The sequence below is a fragment of the Mauremys mutica genome, chromosome 6 (genome assembly GCF_020497125.1).
Source record: "Mauremys mutica isolate MM-2020 ecotype Southern chromosome 6, ASM2049712v1, whole genome shotgun sequence".
Lineage (NCBI taxonomy): Eukaryota > Metazoa > Chordata > Testudines > Geoemydidae > Mauremys > Mauremys mutica.
In genome coordinates this window covers 72,497,319-72,508,718 of record NC_059077.1, presented here as the reverse complement: position 1 = coordinate 72,508,718, position 11,400 = coordinate 72,497,319, and the positions used below count along the sequence as shown (strand labels likewise).

The 11,400-nt window shown below is 44.7% G+C and overlaps 1 long non-coding RNA gene across 2 annotated transcripts; it reads right to left on the bottom strand.

The window, feature by feature from the left end:
- Positions 1 to 3,353: 3,353 nt before the first annotated feature.
- LOC123372127 lies at positions 3,354 to 10,299 on the bottom strand. 2 transcript variants are annotated; one of them, XR_006580120.1, is made up of 3 exons: positions 10,168 to 10,295; positions 7,809 to 7,850; positions 3,354 to 3,430 (listed from the first exon to the last, which is right to left on the bottom strand). It is a non-coding gene; the product is annotated as an uncharacterized LOC123372127 (long non-coding RNA). The 2 variants fall into 2 exon arrangements; XR_006580119.1 differs by having other exon boundaries at positions 3,410 to 3,430; positions 7,809 to 7,986; positions 10,168 to 10,299.
- Between the last annotated feature and the right edge of the window lie 1,101 nt (positions 10,300 to 11,400).

Here is an 11,400-nt window from a genome sequence, read left to right as displayed (position 1 = left end):
GGTCAGGGCATAGTTCGGCAATTTGCGCACACACCCCACCCACCACAAGTGAAAGGGAAAACAATCCTCTCTTGACTCTTTTACATGTCACCCTATCTTTACTGAATGCTGCAGATAGACGCGATGGTGCAGCACTCAACACCAACATCCTTGCTCCCCCCACGCTATGGATGGCTGATGGTGCAATATGGCTGGTATCCGTCCTCATCATCAGCCTATTGGCACATGGGGCAGTGCAAAAGGACTGGTAACCATGCGTACTAGCATCTGTGAGGTCGATCAAGGGTGCCTGGCCCTAATTTTTCATGGTAGATGGTGCAGTATGGCTGGTAACCGTCCTCATCATTGCAACAGGGGGCTGAGCTCCATCAGCCCCCACCCTTCCTGTGTAAAGAAAAGATTGAATTGCCCCTGGACTAGCAGAGGGATGATGGGCTCTTTCATCCACAGTAATTAATGTCCTGCCTGGACTATCATTGCAGCTGGAGGCTTCCTTCCACTCATTTCTCACAAACAAGTCAGTGTGTCTTATTCCTGCATTCTTTATTACTTCATCACACAAGTGATGGGACAATGGTATGGTAGCCCAGGAAGGCTGTGGGAAGGCCGGAATGAACAGGTGGTGTTGTTGCAGGAGCACCCCCTGTGAATAGCATACAGCTCCAAATTTATGCAGGATCGGACACAGAGCAGCTGTGCTATCTGGTTCTATGATACAGTGGTTCTCTAGTACACTTGCCCATAATCTAGGCAGGACTGATTCTATTTTTAGATACCAAAAAGGAGGGATTGACTCAGGGAGTCATTCCCAATTTTTGCTTTTGCGCCCCTGGCTGCTCGGCCAGGGGCACTTATGACAGCACCAAATGGTGCAGTGCAAAAGGACAGGTACCCATGCCCATCTTATTACCATCTTATTACCAATTTATGGTATGGTAGATGGTACAATATGGCTGGTAACCATCTCTGCTGTCATGCAAAAGCAAAAGCATGCTGCTGTGTAGCGCTACTGGACCGCCTCTGTCAGCGGCATCTAGTACACATACGGTGACATACACAAAAGGCAAAACAGTGTCCATGGTTGCCATGCTATGGCGTATGCCAGGGCAATTCTGGGAAAACGGGCTTGAAATGATTGTCTGCCGTTGCTTTCCCGGAGGAAGGAATGACTGGCGACATTTACCCAGAATCCACCGCGAAAATTATTTGTGCCCCAGCAGGCACAGGGGTCTCAACCCAGAATTCACAGAGACAGCCTAGACTCAGTTAATTGTTCGCAAAAATGTATCTTTGCAAGGAATTCACTCCCTGTTTCCCATCTCACAGCTTCCACTGTCTCCAGACCTGCCACAGCATCCCCCTCGCAGAGGCTGGCAAAGATTAGGCGGAGAAAGAAAAAGACAAGGGACGAGATGTTCGATGAACGTATGGGCTGCTACCTAGCCGAGGCGGACCAGCAGAGCCAGTGGAGGGAGACCGTCTCTCTGTACCAGCGCTCACACAGCGAACGGGAGGAGAGGTGGCGTGAGGAAGACAAGCAGGCGACTCAAACAATGTTTGGACTAGTGAGGGAGCAAACGGACACGCTCAGGCACCTTGTGGATGTTCTGCAGGACCGCAGGAGGACAGAGCCCCCCTGCAGTGTATCTGCAACTGCCCTCCCCCGCCACAAAGTCCCATACCCTCCTCACCCAAAATAACCAGAAGGAGGGGCGCCAAAGGCCGTGTAAACTGTCACTGCACCCCAGCAGAGTGCTCAAGTACCCAAAAGCTCTCATACCCTACATTTGCAGAAGTCATTCCCTTCCAGACTCACACAAGTCCCAATCCCAGTTCCATCCCCTAAGTGTCTACTTAAGTAATAAAAATACTTTGCTGTTAATTACTGTTTCCATCATGTTTTTTCAAAGAAGACTGTGTTTGAATGGGGGGCGTGGGGAAGGGGGTTGTTAATTGCGTAGGACAGTCACCTTTCCCAGGGTACAGACACGGGGGCAGGATCAGCAGCGGGTCACACACACAGTGCAGTCAGTAGGCACCATGGTCGGTATGGGAGGTGGTTTCCAGGTTCTGTGTGGGCGGGGGGGATGTGACTTTGTAGCGGGGGAGGGCGGTTACAGATCTTATACAGCGGTCCTTGTCCTGGACCGCTGAGTCACGCAGCAGAGGAATCTGTATCCGTACTCCTCCGCCACAAGGTCACATATCCCCCCGCACACAGAATTCGAAAAAGAGGGATGGCAGGCTCCATTGAAAGAAGCATTCCGGCACTGCGGACCGCTCTAGGAGCAGGAGCCTGTCATTCCTTGAGTTTAGAGGCGGTCTTTACATCACCGCACACCCTACCCAGCACAGTCTGCCTCCCAGTTTCAACCCTTTAACGCAAAGTCATGAATAAAGAAACCTTTCTTCAGTAACAATGGGACATGTATTTTATTTTTACACGTGTGTTGGAAGTGGGGGAAACGGGGTGAACGGGGTATGTAACCGAAGAGGAGAGTCAACAGTAACTGGGTAAAGAAACAGGGGCAAGTTCAGCTTCTCTGTAAAGAAACTGAACTGTCACAGGTCACGCTGCTCGCTGTTCGCTGGTATTTGTAGAGTTCCTTGTCGCTGTCCCAGGCGCCTGTATAGGGCTTCATGAGCAAGTGCATTAGCGGGCAGGCTGGGTCCCCGAGGATGACTTTAGGAATCTGCTCATCCACAACAGTTATTTCGTGGTCCGGGAAGAAACTACCTTCCTGCAGGCGTCTGAGCAGCCCACAGTTCCTGAAAACACACGCATCATGAACCTTGCCTGGCCACCCGACGTTGGTGTTTGCAAAACGTCCCCTATGGTCCCCCAGTGCTTGCAGCACCATTGAAAAGTAGCCCAATTTCTCATCAGCTGACTGTGGAAGAGGTGGACGATAAAGTGCGAGGAGGAGAAAACGGCGATGATCGCAGCGGGCTCCATGCTTGCAGTGCTGTGGCGTCCGCGCTGTCACTGACCATAAAAGTGCACGAACAGATTGCCCGCAGGCGCTTTCAAGGAGGGAGGGAGGGAGGGAGGTTGTGATTGACGGTTCAATGACGACACTTACCCAAAACCACCCTCGACACATTTCTCCCCCCAGCAGGCATTGGGGGCTCTACCCAGCATTCCAATGGGCAGCGGGGACTGCGGGAACTGTGGGATAGCTTCCCACAGTGCACCGCTTCCAAAGTCGACGCTGGCCCTGTGAATTTGGACTCAGAAATTCGAATTAGTGTATTTAGTATGGATACACAAATTCGACTTCATAAGGTCGAATCCACAAATTCGAACTAAGTTGATTCGAAATAGTCTTGTAGTGTAGACAAGGCCTAAGAGTGTGTTCCTTCATTCTCAGAGTCAATAGTAACTTGTTACTCCTTCTTGCTGAATATCCAAATAACATCCTATATCTCACTAGAATAGAAAAAAGGGAAAATAGCATACATGTGGCAATGTTTCAGAACCAACCTGGCAGACTTAGCTGTTTCTCTGTCATTCAATTGAGTGTTATTATATCATAATGGTGAGCAGTGATAGTATGTTATAACTTGTACACTGAGACTTCCCAGAATTTTAGAGGTGCTGGAAATACTGAACTATGTTATTATGCAAGCAACATGTATTATAAATGAAGTATCTATCACTCTGGAGTTGCCAGGAATAGTAAAAAATATTATGGGTTTTATGAATAGCAACTGAGGAGAAAGGATGATCCTGGCTTTTAAGGTTTATTAAATTCCCCCAACAAAGAAATTTAAACTGCAAAAAAGTACCTACATTTTGCAAGGAAATTAAAGTTTATCAGTGTAGGCTGGTGATGAGTTTGCAAGTGCAAAGATTCCTCTTTGTGGCTTGCACACACTTAGCCCAAATAATATTTAGATAGGGCACAATGCTTAGTGAGTAGGATTTTTAAAATTGCAGAAGGCCCAAATTTTAAAGGTTGTGACAAAGTTACTCCTCTGCCTTGGTGGGTCCTGCACTTATAGGCGGATTTGCTCACCTCAGAGATTCACGTCAGCCCTCAGTTTGGCTACTTTTGCTAGTGGCTCAAACCTGCTGTCCACTCAGCTAACCTCATCACTGGCTAGCATGGGGGGGGAACAGAGAACAATCCCCACAGTCTCTGTGTCCCTCTTAGTGGGTCAGGGACAGGTCAGATCCCTTTCCAATTTAGACCTTCCCTTCTGGTGTTTCTTACAGACCAGGTCAACTCCTATTGTGTCCAATCAGGAGTTGGGAGGATAGGGGGAGCACAGGCCCACTCTCTACACCAAGTTCCAGCCCAGGGCCCTGTGGATAGCAGTTGTCTACAATGTTCCTTGTATCAGCTGCGTGACAGCTACAACTCCCTGGGCTACTTCCCCATGGCCTTCCCCAGCATCTTCTTTATCCTCACTACAGGATCTTCCTCCTGAAGCCTGATCACGCTTGAACTCTTCACTCCTCCAGCAGCACACCTTCTCACTCCCTGCTCCTTGCACACACCCCTACTAACTGACGGGAGGTCCTTTTTTTAAACCAGGTGTCCTGAGTAGCCTGCCTGCCAAAATTGATTCTAGAAAGTTCTTAATTGGCTCCAGGTGTCTTGATTAGCTTGCCTGTCTTAATTGGTTCTAGCAGGTTCCTGATTGCTCTAGGGCAGCCCCTGCTCTGGTCACTCAGGGAACAGAAAATTGTTCATTCAGTGGCCAGTATATTTGCCTTCGACCAGACTCCTGCACCCCAGTGGCCTGGGTCTGTCACAAGGTATTTAGGCATTGCTGTGCTCATCATTGCAATCCTTCAACTGATTTATTTTCAAAAGTGATTTAGGCTAAGTGTGTAAATCTCTTTTGAAGATATGATGTAGACTTCTAAATCAATGCTGAGCACAGCAACACCTAAGCACCTTTAAAAATCTAAACCTAACTGACTGATGAGTTAATGCTAATGAAAAAACCTACCATCTATTATTATGTTTCTATTATTCTACAATAGATAAGTATGCCAGAAATAAATCAAAATTATTAAAGAAACACTGAGGAGCCAATCTAAAGATACCTATATCTTTTTCATTTGTGCTGAAGCATTGTTTGATTTTAAAAGGGGTGGGACATTTTTCCTTCAAGCTTCTTGCACCTTAACCTCTTCTGCCCGTCTTTCCCTCCAGTACAGTGAGTTCACCTTTTCAAATGGAGATTGTGGAAGCAAAGAAAGGAAGCTATTTCAAAACAACATTTGTGTTGTTTTTGGGGCAATCACAGGATAACCTAGCATGTAAACTGCTTTAAACTAGATTGTTAATTTCATATCATACGGTTTGTGAGCAACATGGGAATTCCAGTGGTCTTGCTTCCCTAAGAGTCCTGTGGCACCTTTAAGACTAACAGATGTATTGGAGCATAAGTTTTCGTGGGTGAATACCCACTTCCAGGGCCACTCGGGGGGGCGAGTGGGGCATTTGCCCCAGGCCCTGGGCCCCAAAGGGGTCCCGCGATTCCTGGCCTGGTGGTGGTCTGGGTCTTCGGCGGCATTTTGGCAGCGGGGGCCATGCTGCCGAAGATATGGAGCAACTGAAGGGCCCCCCGGTGCCGAAATGCCCCGCGAGCCCTGGCCTGGTGGAGGTCCGGGTCTTCGACAGTGGGGGGCCCTTCAGTGCTGCCCGGACCGCCGCCAGGTGAGTACAAGGGCTACAGCTCCCCCGATTTGCCCCAGGCCCCCTGAATCCTCTGGGCGTCCCTGCCCACTTCGTCAGACGCATGTGTCTGACGAAGTGGGTATTCACCCATGAAAGCTTATGCTCCAATACATCTGTTAGTCTTAAAGGTGCCACAGGAATCTTTGTTGCTTTTTACAGATCCAGACTAACACGGCTACCCCTCTGATACTTGCTTCCCTATTAACTCTTAACCCTGCAAAGGGGAAAAAGGAAAATCTATTCTGTTTAGGTTCTTATAATGCACTCCTCACCATAGACACAGGGGTTAAGAGGTACAATTTGCCCATTCCTGCTCAGTGGCAGCAGTTGTGCCTAGGTGATGATTCACATCTAGGTGAAGGCAGGCAACCATTCCACAGCTACCCTCCACCAGTGAGGGAAAAACTCTCACCAAGACTTCACAGAATCCCTGTGGGCAGGGGCTGCCTAGGAGATTTAAAGCCTGATCAAAAACCCAGGGAATTCAAATCTTACAACTGACTTCAATCGGCTTTGTATCAGACCCTAGCTGTTCCTGTCTCCCTCACTGCAAGGCTGCTACAGACAGACTTGTCACTATTAGCACTTGCAAACTGTGCTCTTCCAGCAGAATTTGGCTTGTGAATTTGACGCAGTTCTGACTGCTATTTGATCAATGTGACATTGCACATTAGCAGCTGGACAGGACAGGATTCATTTCACAAACACAAGATTGAAAGAGGCCTATAGTTATGGGGTTTTGTTCCTGATAGGTACATAAAAACTCCTACAGGAAATACTTATAGCTGTACTAAACAGAACAATACTGTTTAAAACAACCTGCTAATGCAGATGGATTATGTTTGTTTAGTGGGATACAATTTCATCTAATGAGCATTTAATATCCCGGAGAAATAAACATTTACTTAATTTTGACTTGTGCTTTTTGTGGGGCTCAAAAGTTTGCTCCTAAGCCTTTTTTTTCTAATCAGCTACCTCTGAATGCTTTCAAAACCTAATTGGCAACCAATACTGTCCTGTTGCTGTGAATCAGCCATGTTGAAATTAAGTTCTTTCTGTGATGTGGATTTTGTCACTTTATCTAAATATGTCAGTACCATTTGTTCCTCAATGTACTCTGCTGTCCCCTCAGTCAACTATTTCCATATTTGTCATTGTACATTACATATAAGAAAGCAAAAGTGTAAAGATGCTTACATTAATGTAAATTAACCAGATATGTTAGATTGCATGGGGCAGTTTCTCTTGCGCATAGAATATCTGTATGTTCTCAGCTTTCAGATGTTGGTGCTGGTTTTCTTCATGAAGCAATTTCAGAATAGCATAAGCAACAGAGAAATCATATCATATAGGCCAATAATACATGAAGGTCCAAAGAATATGGATGTCATTATTATTATTCATCATCATGTTTATTACAGGAGTACCTAAGGGCCAACCAAGAATGGCGCTCCATTGTGCTAGGCACTTTACAAACACAGTAGCAGACCATCCCTGCCCCAAAGAGTTTGCAATCTAAATAGACAAGGCAGGGGAAAGAGGTAGATTACACAATCAGCTTGTGATGGCAGTAAACAGCATGTTAATACCACGATTTTTTGGCAGGGGGTGGGTTTAATTAGGAGGGGATAAGCCAAATTAGAAGAAAAATGAAGGGAGAGGGGACATTAAAGGTAAGAAGGTCAAGAGCACAGGGCTGGGGAGAAGATGATAAAAGGTCAGGTGTTGAGTGAAGCAGAGGTGAAGAGACTGTGAGGGAGAAGGTTAGTGCAAACAACTAATCAGCACAGAGCAGAGAAAATCCAGTCAAAACTGTAGAAAATTCTCTGAGAGTACATCCACACAGCCAGTGACAACAAGCCTGAAATTCTAGGTTGACAGACTCAGGCTCGCACTACCATACTAAAAAAAAAAGTGCAGACAGCATTTTTAAATTGCAGCTCAGGCTCTGAAGTCCACCCCTCTCCCTGGAGCCACAATGTCTACATAGCTATTTTTAGCATGATAACAGGAGCCCAAGTCTGTCAACCTAGGCTTGGATGTTTGCTACTCCAGGATCTGTAGACATACTCAATATCCAGGAGTCCCTGCTGTAGGTGCTTTTGCTCCTACCTGCTGGAGTCGCTGACTGGCTCCTCATTGCAGTTTCCACCCCTACACACACCAAGACCACATGGCAGGGAAGAGAAGAGGGGTCCATTAAACTCTAACAGCTGATGAGAGCCACGGTGTATTGATTTAAATCAATAATTTAAATCACATTTTGCATTTGTACTTCTTAGTTATTTTCCTAAAGAAAGATTGATTCTTATTAGTTGGCTACCATTACAACATGCTGATTTGTAACTAAATACACTACATTTAGTGCTTCTTTTTGCTAGCCAAGATACACTGTATCGATCCACATTTAAGCAATTCTGTAGCTTACATTTATTCAAACTCTTAATTTTTACAAATTTATATTATGTTAGAAAATGGTGAATGATGCAATTCTTATTTACTAGATGATGAATTTTTTATTTGTGATTTGTGTCAAGCTCCATTTGGATGGAAATTCAAATTTCTACACTCTACAAAAACAGCATTTTAATTTTTTTTAATTAAATAAAACTATCTGACAAATGCTTAATATTAACTTATTTATTAAACAAAAGTAGTATTATGTGTATCTAATGAACTGAACTCATTGTTTCTGGTCACCACGTCCTTCAGGATTTTAGAACTAGTAGGCCTCATCTTCTCATACCTAGTTTTTATTCATACATTGGAAGAAGAAAACAAGTTTTCCTGCTTTTTCAGCTTCTAGTTGGTGGCTCATCTTTGAGTGAACTAGTCACTGAACCGAATTAGTTGAGCAAACAGAAATTAAGAAAATATCCTCTCTGCACCTGCAGAAGAAGCGAATGTCATAAGCTAGTTTAGCGCTTCGATAAACTCTGGTTCCAAATGCATAGCCAATGACTTGCATCAGCTCATTGGTTTGACTTTCTTTAAAACTTGGCAGCAAACACATACTGCTCAGTATTACTTATGTATATAAATCAATAATCTGAATATATTATAGGAAGATTAGGTCTTAACATAGGCTGTCAATTACAAATTCAGTTTTAAATTTTTTTTTAAACCCTGTATTTAATTTTAAAAGATCTGATCTACATTTAAAAAACTTACTGAAATTAAAAAAATCTGATTTTTTTGGTTTTAAAAAATCAGTTCTTTTACACACCCTAATAAGAGCACAGTCTAAAATGACACCAGAGCCACCCAGGAAAAAGCTGAGAAAACAAGTAAACAGCTCCATCCATGCACCTATCATGTTCTTTCCCATCACACTTCCCACCCCGCCACTTGCACCTCAAATTCACTTTTTTTGATAAGCTGCACATTTGTCTGGTATTTAACTAACTGTCAGGATCCCAACAAGGGCAGCTGAGACCAAGGGCCAGAACAGGGGCAAACCTGAGGCTGGAAGTAGCAAAGGAGTTTATAGTCAGGTTCCAAGCCAGGTTCAATACCAAGGGTCAGAGTCCAAGTCAGGTTTTAGGGTTCAAGTCAGGAGGCAAAGTCCAAATCAATCTGAGGTTGAAGGCAGGAGTTCAGGCATAGGAATGGTCATAACAACTACAAGAGAGCCACACCATTGCCTAGACACATCTTGGAATGCCAATCAGGAGCTATGAGGCTGCTGCCTGTCAAACCCCTTGAGGAGGGACTTAACATGGTGTGTCCACAGCAGGTCATGGAGCACAACCTAGTTACAGCAGCTGCTGGGTGGCAGCCTGGAGATGCCAGCTACCTAGCAACTCTCCATGTGTTCTAGACGTGTTCTAGACCTATGGGTCCTCATGCTAATAACAAAAAGCCTGAGCTACACTCTACAAGCAGCCTTTCCAGAACTGACCAAGCAACAGAGGCAAAACTTGAACATATTGAAGATGCCCCACCCTCTGTTTGTATCAAAAACCCCAAAGGGCACCTAGAACTGGGCAGTGCCCTCCAAGACTTGGACATGAGCTCCTCACATCTCTGACCAAAGAGAGGTGTTAGAACCCAGTTCTGAAAATTGTGTGTCTACCAATCTCCACCATAGACACCCTGTTACAGCCTCATTTGGTTACTTAGATGACCAGTAACCTTTGAGAATTCCAGTATATTTGCTCTAGGCTGTGCCCCCAAAGCAGAGATGCTTTTGAAAATTCTGACCTAAATATTTAGACCCACATTCTGAATTGATTTTTTTACCTGTGCAATCTCCCTGAAGTTAATGGGGATGCAAAGGAGGTTAATCAGGTTGCTTCATTTTTGCCTAGAATTAGTGGGCTAAGGACAGGAAATCACAATTAAAAACAAACCAAGTGTGTTGATGACCTAAAGTATGGCTATATTTTGACAATGTTCTACTAATCTGCTCCTAATGACTCCTCGGAGTCTCAGCCATTTGCTTTATTGGAAAAAAGTATGATTTTGCTACCTTTCAGTCCCAGCAGTCCAGCCAAGCCAGCACAGCTACAGGAGTGTGAACTGGATTCTTTTCTGGCTTGCCTCTAATCAACAAACAAAATTGGTAGTTAGTTCCAACTACAGAATCTTTCTTACTAGTTACTAGTTACTAGTTAAGAACTAATTAAGAAGACTAAGAGAAGGCAGTTTGACTTCAGATCACAGGTTCAGTTTGTCGGGCTGGCTGTTAGGAAAATCCCTTTTCCCCCCCAACTTGTATGCTGAGCAAATTTGACATGCAAAACATAGAACAAGAATAAATATGAAACCCCACAATGCCATTCAAACAGAGTAATTTTCAGAGCATAACTGCACTTTAAATATTAAGGTTTGTGTGCATAAATCCTGAATTTCTCTGAAATGTGCCCCTGAGGAACCACTGCCCTTTGCCATGTAGCTCTGCAACTTAAAAGACTAGTGCCTGCTGCAGGGCATTTTTGAATAAACAATATTTATTTATCCTGGAGGGGGAGGGGGCTGGGTGTTCCACTGAAATGCAAACAGCAATCACCCACTTCTCTCCGCTTCAGTTTGTGAACATTAAATCATTTGAACCTTTTGACATGGAAAGCCTTGTTGCCGGCACAGAGGCCCGAGGACAGCAACAGGGGTTCGTTGCCCGGTGTGCTTCGCTCCAATAAACATGCCAAGGTGGAGAAGCAGACAAAGTTTATTTGAGCCCAAATAAGGTGCAAGGGAGACATAGCAATCTCAAATCCTGCACACAGATACAAGCCGTTTTTCCCTTCTTATACATGATTTCAGCTAAGCATTCTCATTACCCCCACACTACTCATCCCCCTCTACCCCCGCCCTTCTTGCCCCTCCCGTCTATTCCCATATAGCAAATACACTTTGCAATAGCAATTACACTAAGCAGGTTAAATCATACTTGGCAAAAACCACTTTAGCTCGTTAGTAACTCTTCTGTGAACAGTTATCTTGTTTTACTCCCTCTTTGAGCAAGCAGGCCTCATTATAGCAGGCCTTGTTATTACCTTCTGGTACAGGTGTTGTAACTGATAACCATTCTTTGTTGCCGGCCTGTTAGGTCAATTAAAGTTCAAACATAAACATGGAAGCGCTTTGGTCAGACATGGAGTGACTTTAGTTCATTCAGGCCTAATACAGATGCCTGATGACACCAACAGCCTGGATTTCCCTATTCAACTCACTAATGCATTTTTGCACTAATTCTAATCTT